This window comes from Sylvia atricapilla, chromosome 21 (assembly GCF_009819655.1).
Source record: "Sylvia atricapilla isolate bSylAtr1 chromosome 21, bSylAtr1.pri, whole genome shotgun sequence".
Lineage (NCBI taxonomy): Eukaryota > Metazoa > Chordata > Aves > Passeriformes > Sylviidae > Sylvia > Sylvia atricapilla.
Genome location: NC_089160.1, coordinates 10,009,834 through 10,033,176, shown reverse-complemented (window position 1 = coordinate 10,033,176; position 23,343 = coordinate 10,009,834).

Genomic DNA, 23,343 nt, shown 5'->3' with positions numbered 1-23,343 from the left:
ACTGAACCGTATCCCTTTCATTCCTGCTTTTCTATCTGCCTAGAAGTTTCCTTCATTTCTGTCAGCTTTGAAGCCCTTGTGGGCTTAGGGCCTGGCAATCACAGGCCGGTAGAGAAGACAGTGCCGTTGTGTCTGCAGGACACACATCAGTTTGCCTTTGCTTTGCTTTTCCCCTTCTCCTTCCCCTTCCCTCCTGCAGCAATGTGGAGAGCAGAACAGCAGAATACCTCACTAGAAATTGCCCTGAAAGAAGAAGCTGTGACCCTTCGTGAAGAGGTGGCATCTCTGCAGAGGAAATTGGAGAGCCTGGAGAAGGAAAGGAAGGATGTGCAGGTGAGACTGGCAGATGCTCCAACGGGCCATTTCCTGGCTATGGTTGGACATTGTGTCACTAGTTCGAAGGAGCACCTTTTTTCAGTTTAATTTTTATAATTTTATTCATCTGAATAAGGAGGAAAATGTGTTGTAGTCATGCCAAAGGCAGGTAGTGCTGAGGCTGCTGATTTTCCTCCATGCCAAAGTTCTGTGCCCTAGAAGCTTTAGTTCTCAATGTCCACGCTGTCTTTAATGATGTTACATGATTTGGGCAATTTTCTTGTCTAAACCCATCTTCGCATTTCTAAATATCTGCACCTGAAATGAGGGGTGAGAAAACCAAGTTTGCTGTTAATAGAAAGGTGTTTGGCCTTGGCCATCTGAGAGCAGCCAGTGGGGAGAGAGAAGAAGGGAAAGCCAAGTGCTGATCCAGATACGGAGGTGTGCCTGCAAGGGCAGAACTCCTCCTGAGTTGTTAGCGAGGAAAACACATAACCATCAGAATGATTATGAGGTGCTTTATTGAAGGGCTCTGGGAGCTGGGGTACAAACCCAAATGCAACTCCGACGGGAGTCCAAGAAGGGCCCTGTATTATACCATTTCGTTACATAACTCTATGTTAATCATTAAACCTACATTGTTCTATTGTACACATCCAAGGATGAATTTTGTAAATACCTTCTTTACGATACTAGTTTGAAATAATAATCATGTTCAGCTACCAAAAATCATTGCAATTCGATCATTTATCTTATGATGATTAGGTACAGTTTCACCCGACCTACTTTATTTGTACGTACAAGCCATCCCAATCTTCTCCTTCTCCCCCCATCCTGATTACCCAGGAAGAGTTATACTTGATTTGGTTAAAACAATGAAAGCAACACCTGGTTGCAGGGAAGCGGAGACTCTATTCTCAGCTTCTCTGGTAACCGAAATTATTAGCCCTATCCTAACAGAGTGGCAGCAGAGAATGACAGACTGATCTGGCCATGGCTGCTCCAAGAGAGGGTAGTGGGGCTCTCGGGGATGGTGCCATGGAAACTCTACACAGGAGAGGTCAAAACCCACTCCTGTTGGCCCAACCTCAGGGAATGAAATGCTGGGGGTGTTTGCTCTTCCCTTCCTCCCTGATGGGGAGCACAGGCTCATGGCACTGCCTCAATCCTGCTTAGCACAGAAACCCTGGCTGCAGTTCTGGCAGCTCCTCTGCAAAGGAACACGGGAGTGGAGCTGCAAGAGGTCGGGGAAGGGCAGAAAGGAAGCTGGGATGGGCTCAGTGAGCTGGGAAAGATGCAGCATCAAGGGTGGACCCAGCAAAGGTCTGCAGCATCCTGAGAGGCAAAGAGAGAGGGGCAGCTGGTGCCTGCCCCTGCGGCAGGAGTCCAGATGTGGTATGAAAAGCAAACTGAGAGAGGAAATGAGTGACCCTTTTTCTCCCTGTTTTGGCAGCATGAACGGGAATTGTACGAGCAGCAGACAAGAGATCTGGAAAAGAAGAATGAAATGTGTGCACCCCACATTCAAAGTTGGAATGAAATAACCCAGCAATTGGAAATGGAGAGGGAAGGCATGCAGGAAGAGTTGGAGCATGGCGCTGCTGCTGCCTTGAAAGAGAGAGGAAGAGAAGATCTCGAAGGGAGAGAGAACTCTCACGTCCTTACTGCTGCACTGTGCAAGAGTGAAATGGCCAAAGGGATTTTGAGGAAAGAGTTGGCAGTCCTACAAGGAAGGGCTCCTGATGCTGGTACGGGCCAGTCTCATCTCCAGGTAGGCACTGGCATTAACGTTCAGTCCACTATAACATCCCTGAATTATTCCAGTGATGTTTCCCATAAGGAGGTGGGACTCTATATCCCTGTCAGTCCAGACCTGCTTGGGCAAAGCAGCCTGGGCTGCAGCAGGCAGCCTTGTCTGTGTGCCTGGCTCCAGCCAGAGACCACTGACTGCCAGATTGTTTCCTGGCATGCCTGGAATGATTGATACAGCTCTGGAGCTTGCTGTTCGCATCAGCTCCAGGCCAAAAGCTGGGCATGGGGAGCTGCTTCTGCTGTGTCCACACAAGGAGAGGCAACACGTGGGGATTTGGATTTGGTGTGGGAAGGAATGGACCAGGTGAGCAGAGTGATGGACTAAATGCAGCAGAGTTTTGGAACTGATACCTGAAAAGCATCTGCACCGCTGGTGCTCAGAGTAAATTGTTTTGGTGGTTGTAGAAGATGTGATAATTTGGGGTGACAACACAGAGTTTAGTGTAGAGATGTTTGTTGGGAAGGAGCTGTCTGGTCCCAGGCAAGCCAGCAGGGCCTGACACAACACTTGCAAGGAAACAGTGCCAGAGGCTTTTGGAGGCCAGAGTATCAGAGCTGCATAGGGCAGATGCTGTGAAACTTTGAGCCCAGAGCACAGGTGCTCCTTGTCCTCTGGCATGGGACATGCCCAGAGGCATTTAGTTCTCCCATGCCCAGGCAAGGAGAGGCAGCACGTGGGGGTTTGGATTCTGCATTCAAAGGAATGGAGCAGGTGAGCAGAGTGATTGACTAAACTGAGCAGCAGAGTTCTGTACCCAGAGAGCTGAACAGCAGCTGCATTGCTGGTGCTTCCAGGATGCTTCCCAAGATGGAGGTTTCTGAGGGACAGCTTTTCTGGTATTTGAAATAAGGGAATTATCTCCTCTGAATACTTAGCAGGCTGTTGGAGCAGAAGGGAAGCAGGTATCAGAGCATTCCAGGGAGGGCGTGGAACGTGTGCAGGATCTGGTTGCAACATCAGCAAAAGACAGGACAGAGAAGCCTGAATCAACCACTGAGCCCAGGAGAACTGGCGAGCAGGTAAAGTGTGCTGCCTGTGCAGAGCCTCAGGCTCCTCTGGAACACAACACATTAGCCCAGGCAGTGCTTTGGAGACCTCTGCTTGTTTCCCTCCCTCTCCCTGTGCCTGCTGTGGGCACACCCTTTTGTTTGTTCTCTCTCTTGTGACAGCCCATGGCTTTCACAAAGGCACCTTCACTCTGCTGCCTCTCTGTCCCTGTGTCCCCAGACACACACTGACCTCTCTTGCACAGCCCCCAGTGAGAGCTTTTTGCCCCCAGTGTTGTCTGGTGCAATTCAGGGTCTCAGAGCAGAGACATCTTCTTGCCTTGATGTCCTGAGGTCCTTTTGCTCCTTGCTTGCTGACAGGTTTCTCTGACCCTTTCTCCCATCCAACGTGCAGGTGGATCCTGATGGGAGAAGAATCAGAACTTTTAGGAGAGTGTTCCTCCCAGACTACTTTACGTTGCCTGTCTCCCAGCCTGACCAGCAGACTACGTCAGCTTCTCGAGAAGAGACCTCCAGTAGCTCAGAGCAGCAGTAGCCCTTGTGCTGAGGCAAAGCCTGTGGAGAGAGGGGTCAGTGGCCCAAGTTTGTGCTTTTGAAATCAGAGTTGGGTTCCTAAATGCTGTTGGAACTCTCTCTAATAGACCTGTAACAGCTGAGGGATGTACACAGGAAGGGTTTGCCAGCCATGAATTGGACTCGTTGATCATCTGAGCTCTGTTCAGGGGCAGTCTGGGAGCCTGTTCCTTTCCCCTTCCCACAGGGCAGAGTGTTGGTGAGGGCTGGACTTGGAGGCTGTGTCTGCCCCAAGAGCCAGTTCCGTGGGGCTGCGGATGCTCCTGCCAGCGTGGGTTTGTCTGAGCCGAGACTTGTGCCTCTTTCAGGTGTCCCTGCTGCAGTCACAGCTGGCCTGGGGCCAGCAGGACCACCTGGAGAGCTGTGCAGGGAGCAGGCAGAACACTCCTGTTGAGTCACAAGGTGCAGAAAGGACCTCCTTGCTTCCTCAGCTTCTCAGAGACAAGCCAGGATACAGCTTGATGCTGTCAGAGACTTAGTCAATAGTTTGTGTTTAAAGGATAGTATAGGTGTAATTGAACCTTTATACAACTGTGTTCCATAGAATTAAGGATATATCTATAGACAAATAAAGAGTTTAGTATGATCACAATTAAACTAAAAGATCTTTATCAGAATTACTTACTACCCAGTAGAGAGAACTATAGCTTTCAGTATAGTGAGTTCTATTTGAAGCAACATTGAAGCAATTCTCTTCAAGCCAGCAAAACCAATTCTTAATTAAAGATTGATCACCCAAACCAGTGACCACAGGCAAACACTTCTCTCTGCCTCAAGGAGTGACCTTAGGGACCACTCCAGGGAGGAATGTGCAGAAGGGAGACATGTGACATGAACCCCTTTGGTGAGGGCAGGAGAAACCTGCCATGTGTGGAGCTTTTTCATTTGTCCCTAGGAAACTGCAACCTGTTTTTTCTCAGAGTCACAGAATCTCAGATTGGGTGAGGTTGGAGGCACCTCTGGAGGTCACCTTGCCCAGCCCCTGCTCCATCAGAGCCACCCAGAGCCAGCTGCCCAGGATGTGTCCAGGTGGTTTTGATTCCCTCCAGGGATGGAGACTCCACCACCTCCTGGGCATCTGCACCAGTGCTCAGCCACCCTCCCAGTTTTTCTCTGCTCAAGGCAGAATTAATCCAAACAGTCTTTTCCTAGCATACCTCTCATATGCACCACCAGAACCTTGTCTCCATCTGCTCTACGCAGGGGTTCAGATCAGGAATGGCCAGCTTGGTTGGTGGAACCTCTGGTATTAACTAATCATGTAGGCTTTGCTAAATGCACCTTTCACTGCTTGAAGGTCCCACCCTCCCTCCCCATTGCCTACCAAGAAAAATGTTGTTTTAAGAGTTCACTGCACTGCTCAACTTTCCTGACAGCTGGTGCATGGTAGGGGATATGGTCCACTCACTCAAGGCCATGTTCTCTAGCCCAGGTGTTTATAAGGCTATTCCTGAAATGAGTCCCGTAGTTGGACTCAGTTCTCTTGCGGGTACCATGCCTCCAAAGGACCTGCTTTTCAAGACCCAGGATGGTGTTCTGGGCAGTAGTGTGACAGGGTAGGTCTCCCACCATCCACTGGTGGCTTCTACCATTGTGAGCATGTAGCACTTGCCTTGGTGGGTCTGGGGCAGTGTAATGTAATCAATCTGACAGGCTTCCCCATACTTACGTTTGGAGCACGGCCCCCATACCACAGGGGCTTCACCCACTTAGCTTGCTTGATCAGAGCTCACATTTCACAATCATGGATAACCTGGGAGATGCTGCCCATGGCTAGATCCACCCCTTGTTCTCATGCCTACTTATAGGTGGCATCTCTGCCCTGATGGCCTGAGGCATCAGGGAGCCATAAAGCCAGGAACAACTGTCCCTTGTGTTGCCAATCCAAATCTATCTGTAACGCCTCACTTTGCAGCCTGATCCACCTGCTCATTGCTTGTGTGTTCCTCATTAGCCCGACTCTTGGGGACGTGGGCATTTATATGGCAGACTTTCACAGGCAGCTTCTCTACCCGAGTGCCAATGTCTTGCCATTCGTCAGCAGCCCAGCTTGGTTTTCCCCTGTGCTGCCAATTGGCCTTTTTCCATCTTTACAGACAGAGGAGACGTCTACAGAGCATTGTCTACCATTAATGAATCAGTGTAGAGGGAGAGTTCTGGCTGATTTATTAGAAAAATATGAATATCAATCTACTACCAACATCCAACTGAGACGGACAAAAACTCTCTAACAGTTTAAAGTCAGAAAGTGTATGTTAATTACAGTACCGGGCAGCATGTGGGATAGCTCCCAAATACACACCACAATTTACAGACAATCACAGAGTTCTTTTATTTACAAAGATGGTGAATACCCAAAACACAAATGCATATTCATAGCCCCGGTATGTCCCATTCTCTATCGGCGATTGATGGAGAGACGGGAAGACTGATTCATGATCAGAATTGGATTTTACTGAGGTTTTCCAAGTCTTATATACCATTTCAGTGAGGTTAATCATTTCTACTACAATAATTAGGTTAGAATATCATACAAGCAACTCATGCATTATACAACATCTTTATCGTAGGGGGTTGATTGAATCTTTTCCCTTAAACAGGTTTTAATCCCATCTTCTCATAAGCTCAAAGTTCTGTTTGTCCTTGCCATGGCATCCTAGTCACCAGACTAGTTATGCTAATTAAGTCTGTCTTACTCTCAGACTTGTGTATTCCCACAATTCTCCACTTCAGATGGTAATTAGCAAAAAAAACAACTAAGCATGCGCAGTTTGCCCTTTGAAATGGGTCAGTGGTCTTTTTCAAGGGGAGAGGGCTTAAAATGAGTAAGTAAGATGACTCTTCCTCACTCTGAGCTTTCTACTTTTTCAATGTAAATGTGACAAATGAGCTCTGGTAGGACTCCCATTTCCCCAGGTATGTGACTTTCAACAGGTTTTGGAGTATGGGAGTTTCTGTAACTGTCTTGTGTTTCTAAATCTGTTTATCAGGTTCTCTGTTCTTCATTACAAACCCAGCTAAGCAAACATGAAGTTGACAAGCAATCAGTTCTTTAGGCCTGGGAAAGTTAACTCAAATCTGGTTTCCCTTAACTAACCACAAACTTTTAATTTTTAACAAACTTTAATTAATTCCAGCAAAGCTTATCTCTAACTAAAATCTTAACTTCTCTAAAATCCTTAATTCTTTGAAGTCTATGTCTCATTGCCACTCCTCTTGGTCAGCAATGTCCAAGGCCAACTGGATAGCTTTGAATTCAGCAAGCTGACTTGATCCACCTTCTCCTTCATAAGCTTCTGTGACCTGTCGCATGGGGCTCCATACAGCTGCTTTCCACTTTCAGTTTGTCTTTACAGTGCGACAGGAACTCAATGGAAAGATTGTAGTGTGTTTCTTCTTGTGGCAGTTGGTAGTAAGGTGGAGCTTCCTCAGCATGCGACATCTGTTTCTGCTCCTCTTCATCCATGAGACCAAAGTTCTCACCTTCAGGCCAATTCCCAATCATCTCCAAGATCCCAGAGCAATTTGAGTTTCCAGTACTGGCATGCTGTGTGATGAGGGCAATCCATTTGCTCCATGTGGCATCTGTGGCATGGTGCGTAGAGGGAACCTTTCCTTTGAACATCCACCCCAGCACCAGCAGTTAGGGTGCCAGAAGAAGTTGTACCTCTGTGCCAGTCACCTCTGAGGCAGCTTGAGCTCCTTCATAGGCTGCCAGGATCTCCTTCTCTGTTGGAGTGTAGCTGGCTTCACTGTAATTTCAGCTGTAATTTCAGCTCCAGAATCCCAGTGGTCAGCCTCGAGACTCCCCAGGCACCTTCTGCCAAAGGCTCCAGGACAGACCATGGCTTCACCTGCAGAGTAAAGCACATTCTTCACCTCTGGTCCCATCCTGACTGGGCCAAGGACCACTGCATGAGCGATCTCCAGCTTGATCTGGGCAAAGGTGTGTTGCTGTTCAGGGCCCCAGTGGAAATCATTCTTCTTGCAGGTAACCAGGTAGAGCGGGCTCACAATCTGGCTGTACTCTGGAATGTGCATTCTCCAAAAGCCTATGGTGCCTAGGAAAGCTTGTGTTTCCTTCTTGCTGGTCAGTGGAGACATCACTGTGATCTTGTTGATGACCTCAGTGGGAATCTGACACTGTCCATCCTGCCACTTTACTCCTAGGAACTGGATCTCTCGGGCAGATCCCTTCACCTTGCTCTTCTTGATGGCAAAAGCAGCTTCCAGGAGAATCAGGATTATTTTTTTCTCCTTTCTCAAATACTTCCATTGCTGTGTTCCCCTACACAACGATGCCATCAATGCATTGCAGATGTTTTGGAGCCTCACCCTTTTCCAGAGCAGCCTGGATCAGTCCATGGCAGATGGTGGGGCTGTGTTTCCACCCCTGGGGAAGTCGGTTCCAGGTGTACTGCAATGCCCCTCCAGGTGAAACCAAACTGAGGCCTGCATTCTGCAGCCAGAGGAATGGAGAAAAATGCATTAGCAATGCCAATAGTGACATAATGACTGCAACATTAGCAATGTCAATAGTGACTTCACTGCCTTGGACTCCAGCTCGTACTGGACTTCCACCATGTCCTGCATGGCAATGCTCAGCAGTGGAGTCACTTCATTCAAGGCACGATAGTCCACAGTCAGTCTCCATTCTCCATCAGACTTGTGCACAGGCCAAATGGGGCTGTTGAAGCGTGAGTGGGTTTTCCTGACCACCCCTTGACTTTTCAGCTCATGGGTGATCTTGTGGATGGAGATCATGGCATGTCAATTCATCCAGTATTGCCAATGATGCACCACTAAGGTGTCAATTGGTACTTATTGTTCTTCTACCTTCCAGGGCCCAACAGCAGAAGGGTTTTCAGACAGCCCAGGCAAGGACCTTCCATTGCTTAATGCCCTCTACCTCCACAGCAGTTATTCCAAAAGCTCACCTGACTCCTTTTTTGTCTTTGAAATAGCCACTCTGGAGGTAATCCATGCCCGGAATACACAGAGCCTCTGGACGGCCCTCAGTAGAGTGTTTCTTCCACCCCTTCCCAGTCACATTCACCTCAGCTTCCAGCAGGGTCAACTGCTGTGATCCCCCTGTCGTATCAGCAATAGAAGCAGGTTCTGCCCCCACATGTCCTGATGGGATTGAGTACACAGTTGCACCAGTGTCAACAAAAGCCTTGTATTTCTATGGTTCTGATGTGCCAGGCTATTGGATCCACATAGGCCAGAAGACACAATTTTTCCGGGCCTCTACCTGGCTAGAGGCAGGGCCTCTCTAGTCCTGGACACAAGTTCCCTCCCTGGGCATATATTGTGGATGTTCCTTCAAGGGGGTCTGACATGTCATCCTCCCTTCTTGGGAGGAGAAGGCAGCTCGGTCACAGGAAGCTGCAGCTACATTCATTTTGGTGGAACTCCCTCTGTTAGTAGTTTCCTCCTTTAGCTGGCATACTTATGCTGCTAGGATAGAGATGGGTTTCCCACCCCACCTTCTCATGGCTTCCCCATGTTCACACAGGAAGAACCACCAGTCCAGCTAGGGGGTTGTACTCCCTCTCCCTAGCTGCGGAATGTTGGGCTCTGAGGTTGGGGCCTCTGGTTTGCACTGGTGCCACATGGGAACTGTCCTTCCTCATCTTCTTCATCATCTTCCGAGTTTTTCCTGTCCTTGAGACTCAACCACAGCAGAGACATGAGCGTACATCAGGCCATGGACCATGGTCTCATAATTCCTGAGTTTGCTTGCTACAGAACTCACTGTCTCTTGGTTGTCCCCAAAATACATTGTTCCCATGAAGATGGAGTATTCAGATGGCCCCTGCTGTGCAAGGCTCCACCACATTTGCACCTGACCTTGTCAGATTATGCTGTCCATCCCTTCCAAAAAGTATCTCCAATACTGCCATTTGTCTCAGTGTTAGAGGTGGAGGTTTTTCCTTTTTTTTTTTTCTTTGTCTTAGGGAATTTTCTCCCATTTGTTGCTAAGAGATCAATACTCAAGAGAACAAAAGATGTGGCTGGGAGAAGTAGGACGTGGAAGGGTACACCTAGCCACTGTCTCACCTGAGAGGTTTTCTCTTGAGAAGGGCAGAGATACCCCAAGATTTTGGCCAGGGAGTGAGGGGCTGGGCTCTGCTCTTCTCATGTTCTCAGGATAAGAGGAAGGACAGCCAGTCTGCAGTCACCGCCTGGAGGATTCTCTGCCACTATAGAGCTTTTGTCCTCCCACTGCTTCTCCTGCCATGGCTTGCTGCTTCCAGGGTTCCTGCTGCAGCCCATTTCACTATGCAAAGGTTCACCGGGCCCAGCTGCCCCTGGAGGTTCGGAAAGGAAGCTCCTTCTCCATCTCTTCCACCAGCCCCCCGCCATTGCCACGTGTGGAGAGGGGCGGCCGAGCCCACGCCACAGCGCCCCCTGCAGCCGCGGGGGAATCATGGCACCCGCCCTGCCCGGCCGGGAGCCAGCAGCGCCCCTGCCGGCTGTGCCCGGAACTGCACCAAAGGGGAAGGTGCCTGTGGCCGGGAGAAGGCTGGGACTGGGTCTCTGGGCTCTTGGGTGTTGCTGCCGGGGTTGTTGTTTGTTTGCCTTGTTATACACACATACACTGAAAGAAGTGCTATTCCTTTGCCCAGAGCTTTGCCTGCAAGCCCCTTAATTTCAAGGTTATAATAATTTGGAGGGAAGGGTAATATTTTCCATTCCAAGGGAAGTTCCTTTCTTCCTTGGCAGACATCTGACTTTCAGACTGAGACACACAGGCATTGGGTCTCTTCCATCCTGCTCATCCAGGGCTTTTTATGATGGTGATTTTGCAGGCTGTCCTTGTAAATAAACTTCTCTCTTACACTTGTTATAGGCTACTCTCAGAGAGAAAGGGGCCCTGGCTCCCTCACAAACACCTGTTTGATCCCCACATCCTGGGCCAAGGAGCCCAAAAATCTTGCTTTGGTATCATCAAGTTGCACACATGTACCCAAAAGGTCCCAAACTTGAATCAGCCAGGTCAAAAACCTCGAGCCTCTGTTGTGCAATGTCTTTCTGCAGACTGTGGAGACTGTCAAACAACAGAGACTCAGTGATGATCGTGGACTCGGGCTCCTCTGCTGGTTGCGGGCCTTGGTGAGGGCCTTAGTTCCCCATCATCATTAACTGGGCACATCAGTCTGGTTTTAGACTTCCCCCCCCTGCAGACGAGAGAACGCTGCTGGCTGTGGCTGCCCTTGTGGTTGAGCTGGAACCTGGACACTTGTAACTTCCTTGGATTCCACCGCTGCACCATCGGCCTTTCCCTCTGACTGCAGATGGTGCTGCTGGACTGTGTCTCTGACCTCTGTGTCAGGTTTTGGGGTAGCTAGCTAAGGTAGCCTCATCCTGTCTCTGAATGGTGAATGGACCTCGCTGAATAAATACAGCAAAAACATAAAGAAGTATATGACCTCTTCAGCTTCTAGGTAAAATTTAAACTCTTCAAAAGCTGAAGAGCTGGTCTTAAAGAAGTGAGTGAAAGGTTGGGCTGTGTTGCTTCATCACAATAGGTACCAATAGTAAGGAAACCCCAAAGAGATGACCTTAGTCCGTGATAGTTATATAGCCATGTGTCCACATTCCAGAAGAAGCCTGCAAGTAGCGAATTCCTTGTTGACCCATTCTACAAACTGGATAATAGCCACAGTGCTCTTAGTCATTAGACCCATGTTTCAATGAGGAGCTGCAAATTGGAAAAATGTAGCCACAATCATGTTCCAACCAAACCAGTGCAAGCTAGACCACATGGTGCCACTTAACGAAATTCTTTATCCTGTATGTAAAGGGGCTACCCAAGAACTGTTCTTCTCTTTTCACCCTTTCTTCTCAATGCCATCATGCCACACACTTGGCATACCCTTCCCAGGTATGATGGCGTCTCGGGTGAGGGCAAAGAGGGAAAATTGCTCCTTTTGTAAATTCACGGGCAACAACCAATCTCAGCACCATCACCGGCAATGGGCAGGAAACAGAGGGCAGGCAGATCTGGTGAAGCAACAGTGGATCTCAGTATCACTCACCAGCAGCCAGCAGAAACGCTGAAGGCAGGCAGATCTGATTCTAGCGCCAAGTTACAACACAGCAATACCCCCCGCTAGAAAAACGCACACACCCCAACACCCCCACGGCCGGTCCTCCGATCCCCCCATCGGAAGGGAAGAGGCAGCCCTGTCCCACCCCTCTGTGGGATCCTGAGTGGAGCTTACACCTCTCCTGATATCCCTCAAGCCGTGGGAGGCCCCAGGTAGGGAACAGTGACAGTTCCTGGCACAAATGACAATGGGATATCACCATGTCACCTCCCAAGACAGTGTGAAAGTAACTCTCTGAAAGGCCAGAATAAAGTCACATTGAAATGTACTCCAACAACCATCTTGAATCCATCTGGTGTGGATAAGACAAGGATGTCTGTGTTTTGGAACCCCTCGTGACAATTTAACAGTATATAACACATCCAGCTTGCCAAACACTCAAAAGTAGGTATTTGTAACTTTACAAACAGAGCAGGATGTGATTTCAACTATTACCTACCAGAAGCTGTGTTACAGAACCTATACATCAACTTTTCTCCAACACCCCATTGAAATGAACATTACCATGGTCAAAAAACTGTTGGGACATCCTGGCCTGCACAAACTGCTACAACAGCGGAAGAAGAAAAGTCAGAAGACACTGATCAGTGTCCATCACAATATAAAAAAAGCACATAATGTCCTACAACAAACAGAGAGGGAAGGAGAAAATCACTGGTGACAAAACTTGCTTGGATGTTCCCCAGTGGCCACAAGCTTTTCCAACCTTAGCTACATCCTGCAGTTGTGATACTGGCACTAACTGTGATTTGGTTTGTGTTAATAATTGCAGTATATGTAAGAGTGGGGTGCCTAATCCAGCAATCGAAAAGACAAACTCATCCAGAAATACAAAGGTTAAAGGAAGGAAAACCAACGTGTTTGTTTTGCCAGAATCAGATGCTGTGTTTTAGTTCATAGATACTGCTAAGTTCTAACATTTTGAAATAAGAACTGATTCACTCCAGTGCTGAGCCAAGAGTCACCTCAGAGACCGACTCAGTGAGGTGGGTATTTGCTTTATTTGGTGCTGGGTATGTGGGGGATTGCTCCTCCTAACACGCTATAGTGGTCTCAGGTTCGCCAATTTCTGTTTCCCAGGTGGTGCACCATTTTTGTAGTGGTTTGAAATTAGAATTATTTACTTGTTTTCTGCTGTGAGATAGGATTAGGAGAACAGCAAAGCAGGCTCAAAACTTAAAAGGGTATAAAGACAGGTTTATTAACAAAACTACAAGAGAGAAAAAAAAATTTGTAAGAATCAGAATAAAACCTTCAAAATACCTCCCCTCTTTCCCACAAACACCTTTCTTTAGCTCTGACAAAGTGTAGAGACAAAACTTAGACTCTAGGTCAGTTACCACGTCTAAAACAGTCCTTCATCAATTCATTTAGAGAGACAAGTCTCTTTTGGTCTGCTATTGAAACTTCCCCACAAGAAAGAACTGGTTTCTGTGGCTTTTTAATTCTCACAAAAGCAGCTGCCTGGGAATCTGCATCTGTGAAGTTCCTTCCATATCACACAGCCTTCCCACAGCTGTATTACGGTCATGAACACTCACGGGGTACCATTTTAAGTACCACCATTTTAAAGATGGTTCATTACCATTTTAATGAACCACCATTTTAAAGATGGATGATTCAAAAGCAAAGGTTCTTTTCACCTCTAGAAACAGAGATCTTTTCTCTTCCTGGGGGCAAATCTTTGTCTCATCTCTCTCTCTGTTCAAGCTTCTCACAGGATCACAGCTACTTCAACATTTACACGTCAAAGGCCTAAAAAACCCTTAAAAGTTCCATTGTGAAAACTTTAAAACTCACATTATTCACTTAGAAGCGTGCAAAATATTTGTTCAAAAAGCCTCTTTCCATGCTTTTTCTCTTTGGTCATAAAACTAATTTTTATGACTGTCCCATGGCCTCGTTCCACACATTTCACAACAACAACTACACAGGCCACCTTTTTCTACCTGACATGAAACACAACCGCACATTTCACATGGCTTACATTGCAAATAATTACAATTTTGCTGTTGAAAAACACCTGTTAGCTAAAAACCTACTGATGTATAGTTGCCTTGTTAAACCCCACTTCCATGCCTTACTTAGCTGATTTTTTTTTCTTAAAACTCTTCTTTATAATAACCCCATGTCTCTCTTAGAAGTGTTGAAGAATTAATTTGTTCTTTTTAGATAGATATCCTGTATAAAACATACTGTATCAAATGCCTCTGCCTCCTTGAAATAAAAGGTGTGCTGCAACTATAAGTAGTTTCCAGGAACAGAAGACCCGTTAATCTGCAAAATAAAAGAAGGAGTCTCCTGAACGAGATGGGCCTTCTCCAGTGATGGGATTGCTAACAACTCAGTGATCATCACCTGATTGGGATATTATCTACATCAGACCAGTGGGCATGTGAATGCCAAGTTCCCAAAAATCGAATCAGGAGCGCCAACACTGCCCGGAAAACCATTCACCAGACCAGCAGAGGGAAAGAAAAGAAATATGAATTTGAAACACCAACAGAGTGGACAAAGGGGTGAGGCAACTTTTCCCTCAAGCAAGAAAAACGGTATAAAACTGGACGGTGCACGGGCAGAATTTGTGAACGGGGAGGGATACGGCATGCAGTTGGATCAGAGATTCACCCAGCATCGATCCCAGGGTCCGTGCTGTCCGATTGATTTTGGCTTTTTTCCATAAAATTCTATTTCACAAAATTTAATCCAAAAATTGGCATTTTTTATGAAATTGGACTCGTTATTTATAACAGTCTCTGTCCACATTGCCCATAGACACACATGCTATTTGATTGATACATTCCTTGGTTAGGAGTGGTTATACCAATTACTTCTTGGAAGTCATTATTATCATTAGCATATCTGACTACCAAGCCCAGTGTACTCTGGTGGTCCCACTGAGGACATCTCCGAGTCTTCCTCAGTGGTCGTTCTGATGATGGCCAACAATCTTACTCTGCATTTCTTGACCTTTTCTTTCTGAAGCATGCACAGTCTTTCGTTGCCTGCTTCAGCAGTTTCAACAGGTTCTGTTGCTCTTATTTCAAAAAAGTGCTGTTTCTCTAAACATGGCTAAAGGGCATTTTGCCTCATAAACTTGTAATTAATATTTCCAGACCATTAACACTTCCCTCATGCTTCCATGAGGCAACTGTTGATAACTCCTTTCAGCACAGGCTCTGCTCCAGGCTCCTGTGCTGCGGAGGCCCTGATGGGACAGGGCAGCGGAAAGGCACGAGGGCCATGTGAGACGGAACGAGTGGCAGGAGGACACTCCAAGGGGACAGGAGGCCCCTGAGGGGCTGACCTGGTGAGAATCCCCGAGCAGTTGGGTGTCAGCGGCCATGAGCAGCCCCCCCCAGCACCCGCCTTGTTCCTGCCACCTGGCTGCTCTGGCTCTTCCCCAGAGAGCCTCCCACGCCTGTGGCAGAAGCCCTCGAGGCTGGGCCTCAGCAGGAGGCTGGGCACGGCCCCAAGGTGCCCAGGCTGGGCTGGCTGGGGACAAGGAAGACAAGGGGGCCCTGCCAGGGCACGGCCACTGGGCGCTGCCAGGGCAGTGGGCAGAGGCAGGGCTGGCGGCCAGCCGGGGCCCCTGCGGCTGCCCAGGCCACGGTGCCGAGACCGAGGCCCCCTGACACAGAGCTCTGGGCCCGCAGAGCCTCTGCCTCCATGGGGAGGGCAGCGGTGTCTCCTCGAGCGCGGCGGCCGAGTCGCCGCTGCCCTGGTGCCCCTGGAGGCCACATGAAACAGCACCAGGAACAGCGTGCACAGGAACAGCAGCAGCCCCAATGCCGGCGCCTGCTCACCGAGGCATCTGCACCAGCCGCGATGCCAAAAGGGGGCACGCTGTGGGCAGCACTGCGCGTGGTTTGGCAAAAGGCTTCAGCAGAATTGGCTACAATGGCTTTTTTTTGACTTGCCAGCCTCACAGCTGCAGATGGGCCTTTGGCCCTGACTGACTTCAAGAGCTGTGCTCGCCTTCTGTCGCCCTGATCTTTTTCAGCCTTCTGATGTTTGCATTTTTGAAGTGGAGTTTCTCACAGATTTTCATGTAAACAAAGTGATGTTACGGTAAACTGTCCTTTTTGTTTTTCATTCCTCTCTTGAGGAGTGACAGCTGATGAACTTCTAGTTTGACCAGTGGGGTTGGAGAAGGCAGCAACCTTATCCTCCAGTCCCTGGTCTTTGTCCAACATCCATATAAATCGAAGTAGGAAAACTGTTGGAGTCCAGGACATCCCCTTGGATGGCCTGGGACCTGAGGAAGGGAATTTGAGCCCTGGACAGGGGGGTTTGGAGCCGGTCCAGGGGGCTCAGAGACCTTGGCACAGAGCCCAGGAAAACACCGGGTTTGATTTTAATCCATGGGAAAAGCTTCCAACACTGCAAAAGGAATTACAAACCACTATGATGTGAAAGTAGTAGTTTAGCACAGAAGACGATATAGAATTCAGTAGTTTTAGAATTTATAGAATAGAAGTTAATGGGGACAAGATGGTGGAATTTGGGTGGTACCTCATGTACTTCTCCTTCTTCCTCGTCCTCCATCTTTTGGGGTGGTGATGGCACAAAGTAGTTAGAGTGGATTGGAGTAAAGTAGAAATGTCACTTTTAGTGTGGGCACTGGGCATTGGCACAAAAGAGTAAATACCCGATACTTAGTTATCTGTATAAATGTAAGGGGACATCCCCTGAGGCGGTCAGTCGCCTTGTGTCCCAGCTGCTGTCTGGACCTCGGCTGGGAGCAGAGAAAATTTTGAGATACCAAATAATAAACAACACGGGAAACCTGAAAACAGACCTTGAGGATGCTGCTTTTTTAAACCTATGCGACTCGGGGCTTTTAGAGGGCCAAGGACTTTAAACCACCTGAATCTCGGGTGAGGAAAACCCCCCCAAGAGAAAATAAAATCCCCTCTTTTTGCCCTGACGACCTGACTGTGAGTGTCGTTCATTTCCTGTCCTATTGCAACAGCCTTCCATGGGCAGGAGTCCCAAGGCAGCGGCACTGGTGCCATCACGAGAGGGACAAGCGGCCTGCGCTGCAGCTGCTGCCCCTCTGCTCCATGCAGGCACCTTAAAGACAAGTGCTTCAGCTTCCGAACTAAATCCTGGACTGCCTTGGAACAAAGGAAGGAGCAGCAGGCACTGAAAGAAAGCAGGCACCTGTGGCCGATGTTCAGGGCTGGAGGGAAGCGCTGTGGTGTCTGCTGAGGCAATGGCCCGCTTCATGACCTCAGGCTTTGCTGCTAGAAGGTCCTGATTTGCTCTTGCTGGAGCCTATTCCCCACCTGTGCATGGCCCTCCATTGTTCCTGGATCAAGTCTGGTGGACCTGTGGCAACGAGTCTGTCCTGTGTGCATCTGACAGCACAAAAGGGCAGCACACGTCTGCTTCCAGCACTTGTCTTGGCTGCTCCTTCAGGGAGCTCATCAGAGACACAGAAGAGCTTCTCTACCCAGAGTGATCCCTATGGTCTGCACTCCCCCAGGTGTCTGCCTTGATGTTCCCTGGGGACCTCCCTGTTTGTGGAAGTCCACTGCCATACTCAGCAGGCACCTGGTTGTGTTTGGACATGAGCCACCACAGGCAGACACACAGCAATTGGAGTGCTGAATGGCAGAGGCTAGGCCAATTCTTTTTTTTCAGAATGGAAGCACGTCCCCTGGCCTGTCCTCTTCTTGCTTTGGAGAACACAAGCTCTTTCCCAGCACCTGGAGCTTGCTCCTAGCCCCAGCTGGGCTCATTGCTGTCAGCAGGGGCCCACTGTGCCAGCGTGTGCCAGCCTGGGGGCACAGGGAACAGCACTCAGGTTCCACATTGGTGATTGACAATGGTGCTTCCTTCTCTTCAAGGACTGGCCAGTAATATGGATATTTATATATGTTTTATTAGTGTTTTAAATATATTTATTGAGTACTGTTTATAGATAGGTCCTTGTACTGTATTATTTTTCAGGGATTTTTGTTATTGTAAGGATTCTCACACTATTATGGGAGAGAGATATATAGTTTTAGGTAAGAAACAATTATTTGTGCATTGAATATTGAATTTTATAGAGAGCAGTATTGAAATTACTTTAACAAATTTGTGTTTTGGTGACTTTGTCTACTTAGTCTTTTCATCTTCTGTCTTTAGCTGAATTTATTTCTAGTTAAGGGATATCTTCTTCCTAATAAAGTAACGTAGATATTATGAGAAAGAAGAGAGAGTATCTCAGGCTTAGACTTGGATGAATGTTTTACCCCTGTGGTAAGGAAGGCAACTATACACTTGAAGTTTAAGTCAAAGGAGTATTGTTTTACCTAAAGGAGCCTTGGAAGTATTTTATAGTGGGAGATGAATTAGATGTCTAAGTAAGGAATTAGAACAATAAAATAATAAATTGAATATCACAAGCAGCACAAGGGCATGTGCGAGGCTTGAAATGTCACCAGGAGGTTAGCATGACAAAGGTGATGATGGTGAAGTAGGAGCAGAGATCCCTGCGATCCCTCCTCAAGATCACCATAAAAGAACATTAGATGGCAATATTGCTTCACAGAAACACTGCAGGAAGAAACATGGTACACCTGTATCTGAGGCAATCATAGGCTGAACTCAGCAAACAGGGAGTAAAAATTGTAGTTTGCATAAACCCCTGCAATCTTTGTTTCACAGGCATCCTTGGTGAATAAATGACTGCTTGTGTCCAATACTGACCAACATTGATAACAGGGTTGTTCTTCAACAACACCCAAGGTGCTGAAGTTTGAACCTTTTGGGTCTCTCCTTTGATTCAGTTCATATGTTCTGTAGTTCGTTGTTGTTGCTCTTCTATGAGTAAATTGTCCTTGTTTGTCACACCCCAGCTCTCTTTGATACTCCTTTGGGCACAGGCAGCATTTGCAGAGCTTGCAGAGAGCCTGGGCCAGGATTCCTTCCCCCTGTTCCAAACAAGGGGTTGAGATCACTCAAAAAAATCCCCAGCAAGGGGATCAGTAAACCCCAGCTTTGATATTTAGCACCAGCACAACAAAGTTCATTGGCAAGGTTCACTATGCTACTGGGAAGATGGTTAAGACATACCAGGGGATAAAAAGCAACCATAAACAAAATCCAGTCCATCCAAAGAGAAGTGAACTGAGAACTTTCCGTGCGTGTTGAGTATGTGTGTGTGTTCAGGTCTGTGTGACAAAGGGACGATGAGGGCAAGGATAAAAACCAACATGGCCAAAAAGCTTAATAGCACTTAAACTGAACAGGTCTTAAAGTTCACTGCAACCTTAAGATTTAACCAAGGAACAACAGGTAACAGCAGTTTGTGACTGCTCGTTGCGTTTCTCGGGGTTTTCTCCCCTGCTCCCTGGCTAGCTCGAGCACCGAGTTTGCAGTAGTGGTATGATTCAGTGTTCTGAAACACGTCCTTGATCCAGTAGGTCCTTGCCCCAGCAGCAGCATGAACAGTGCGAGAAAAAAAGGACTGGAAACTTCAGTAAGAGACTTAAACTGGGTTTTATTAAATCCAAGTGAGTTATTTCCATCCAGGAGTCAGCCTGCCTAAACCAACTGGATTCGCTGGTTTTCACCTTAAATATGGGGATGGGGAAATGGGGAGGATACAGCTTGGAACCAAACCAGAATGGGAAGGGAGTGACCCCGAACCTAAATGACAATCCATAGAACAAATCAAGAAACAAAGCGGGGAGGAGAACACGGACCTTACCAATCACTCAACTTCCTCACAAGAACCCTCTGGACACTAGGACGAGGCTGTGGAGTGATGACAAGACCCTTAATTGTGAGTGACATCTGACAATCACTGGAGTAGACCAAAAGGGATTTAACATGGGGGTACAGGGAGAAACCATTGTGAAACAGTGTGAAACAGGGAACAAACACAGAAAGAAGGTAAAATCCCAAAAAACACCACTACAGCAGTTAGCTTATAATAGAACTGATTGAGATATCCAAGGTACTTAAACATCCAAGAGAGCAGCATTTCTCCCCCCTTTGCCAGAGCACAGGCACACCTCTGTGTGCGCACAGAGAGGAAGAGTCAGGGCATGGTGCCTGGGAGAAATTCCCCTTGGAGGCAGTGAAATGCTCACTCTGGATGCTTTTGCATCTCCCCAAGGGACCAAGGGTTGATCCTTGAGCAGTGGGGGGTTGGCCCCGGATCCGTTGTTGTTTGGGGCTCCCCCAAATGCAGCAAGCAGGAGAGTTCCCAGCTTGGAGAGGCCCCACTGTGAGGGAGCTCGTTGGGTACGACTGCAGCCCGGGAGAGCTCCAAGGGGCTCCTTTGGGACCGCTGCTTATAGGGTCAGAAGAGATGGGCTTTAGTCATAACAGTGTTTTGTCCTGACCCCAGACTGGCTCAGAAACCTTTTCTCCAATTGTGAGAACAGGGATGTTGTGCCATTCCGGCAAGAAAAATAGTTTCCAAGGCTGTTCCTAAGCTAACCAAGGGCTCATCAGACCTCAGCAGCTCCTGGCAGCAGACAGTGTTTCTGATAAACTCCAACAGGAGCTTTTCATTAAGGCTGAGGCCTAACGACCATTGCTCAGATTTCAGTGTGGCCCAGAAAAAGGTGGAGGGTGGTGGTGCAGCAGCAGCTCCCAGCTGCTGGCATTTCCATCCAGGAGCTGCTGAGAGGCTTTGGGAGGGTAGGGAGCAGCTCAGGGTGGGTGCTGAAGACAGGCAGGAGGCCTCCGAAGGGACACTGGAGTGAGCTGTGGGACAGAGCCCAGAGACAAGTCCCTGAGAAAGGCTGCCCTGTTCCACACCAAGACAGAGCCTCTCACAGTCCCAGAGAACAGTCTTTGGACTTTACCCCGAGTACACAACAAAGTCAAAAGCCAAGGGATTCAGCTCACCTCCCTATTTGCCTGGCCTGCTCCTGTGCTCCCAGCACCATGCCCTGCCTACTGCAGAGCCTGGACACTCCCCACATAGAGGAGCCTGACCTCCATCAGTAGCACAAGCCAGGAAAATAGGAAATCTCTGCTTTGGTCCCAGGAATATGCTCCTACTGCATATGAGGAGACAATGCCTAGAAATGGCTGCCAAAAGAATGCTGTGGTTCCTGTTTCCAAGCAATATGAATGACTCCACTCAGGGGCTTATAGCTACAAACATAAGGAGGAGTTAGGGCCAGGAGATTTTCTATCAAGGGAGTGCAGGATGATCAGCAATACAAATCAAGGGTTTAGGAAAGCAAAAGTCTGTGGATAACCCGATGCATCATGTGCACTGCCTCGCACTATGGAGTTTATATTAACAAGCTAAATGGATTCATAGAAGAAGTGGCAAAACGATACCATTAAAATATCAAATAGCACATCCTAGGAGCTTCAGTAAACACAAGGGGTAGCGCTACAGAACCACATGGCCTTTCACTGTCTGCTTGCTAAGCCAAGGACAAACCTGTACCACTCTAGGACAACAGTGTGGCCTTTCCATTAGGGATGGGTTTAAAGTCCAGCAGTCAGGAATTAAAGTTGGGGACCCTTTTGAGAGGTCGGGCTGAGTCACGACTTTCACACCAAGGCTGTGTTCATGTCGCCCTGGCGTTTATTGTTTTTCTCTTCATATTTATTCTCTTGAGACTTTATTGACATTACAAGGCACTTAAAAAATGTGCACACTTGCTGCCTTAAGGAGTCTTCCATATTAACACTATAAAACTACATATGAACACCCGTTAGAACCTGGAACACCTTAAGGGAGAAAGGTGAATTTTCTTCTGCGCCACAACCTGAATTTTTACTGCGTCACAAAGGCCCACCGGTTCTGCAGGCCAAGGGCCCAGTCTGGAATTGCTCACCTTATTCCAAATATTTCTGCAATATCTCCCCCTTTTTCTTTTGAGCAATTTAGACTGAATCAAAGGCACGACTCAGCAAAACACATTAAAACAATTACAATTGCAATACCACACATAATACTAAAACGAACCAAGTCTTTGACTCAATCAGTCAAAACTCTGTGAATCAGACCATTGGTCAGAAGGAGCGTTCTTCTGTTGCGTGAACTGCCTATAGGTGGACTGTGAATGGTAACTTATATATTATTCATAACTTAATTTAACTTAGCTTATCTTAACATAACATAACGTATGTAATTGATATAACTTATTTAACTTATTTAACTGGTATAACTTGGCCAAGTTATAATATATATTATACACTATATACTATATACTATATACTTATAACTCTATTTAACTTAACTCTATGACTGTATCTATATGACTACTTTATAACTGTCACACCTTATAAGCACAGAGCGTGTAAGACAAATCGTGGGCGTCAACGTTGTTGACACTATTTTGTGGTATTTTTGACTGGGGACATGCACGGGTGAATTGACTCAGTATACAGACAGATTCAGATCCTTTCCTGGTCAACTCAGTGAAAGACTCTGATCTGTTCACGACCCGATTTTTTGGCTGGACAGACAAAAACAAGCACTCGAGGATGATTGGTGTCTCCCCCTTTTTCTTTTTGCCATTGAAAAACAACGGCAAATGGGCAGTTAAAGGCATTAGACAGGAAAAAGGTGACAAAGGGAGTCGTTCAAAGCGTCAAGCACTACAGCCATGCTGTAATTTTTCTGAAGTTCGACAAAAGCTTCACAAATTGTGGCAAAGTTCTGTTGCATGAGTGTCTGTATTACATTTTTGGCACCATACAGCCTTTTGACAAGTCTGCCTAATGTGACCAGATCCACCACATTTGTAACAAGTGATGTTGCTTGGATGTGGCAATCCGTCATCATGGTCAGAACACTCGCTTTCTCCCCTGGATCCACTTGACAAGGCAGCCGCAATGATGTGACTTTGCTCTTCCACAGCATCGTGGACAGCTGTTGCAAGTGCCGCAATCTGATTACTTTGCTCTGCTCGCAAGGCAACAATCAGCATTTCATCTATTGCAGTGCCTTGTGGGAGAGTGGCTAAAATGGTGCTTGTATGTGCATTGGCATTCTCAAAGGCTAGAGAGCGAAGCAAATGTTCTTGTATCTCTGGTGTCATATCTGGTGCATCCTTCAGAGCAGCCGACAGTCTATCAATGAATTGTCCATATGGCTCTGTGGCGCCCTGCTTTATTGTGGCATAGGGTGCCATTTTTTTCTTATCTGGAACTAGAAGCAATGCCTCGTGGGCCAGTGACTGAGACAATTGATGGAGCTCCAATGGGAAGGTCAACTGAACATTGGTCATTGCATAAGGTCCGTGGCTGGTCAGCATATCTGGCTGGATGCTGTACAGTGGGTCTCCCACAGTTTGGTGTCGGTTGGCTTCTTCAATCGCCAATCGCCTCCATTCACGGTCAAAAATAAGAAATTGTGAGGGAGTCAACAGCAATGAGGCAATGCTGGTAGAGTCTGCGGGGCAAAGCACATCTGCTGTAAAAATATATTGAATGATATTCCTAGCTGCTTCTGATTTGATACCATAATTGGTGACCGTCTGTTTCGCCGACTGCAGAACCTTCCACTCATGAGGCTCCCAGGTAGTGTTTCCATTATTGATGG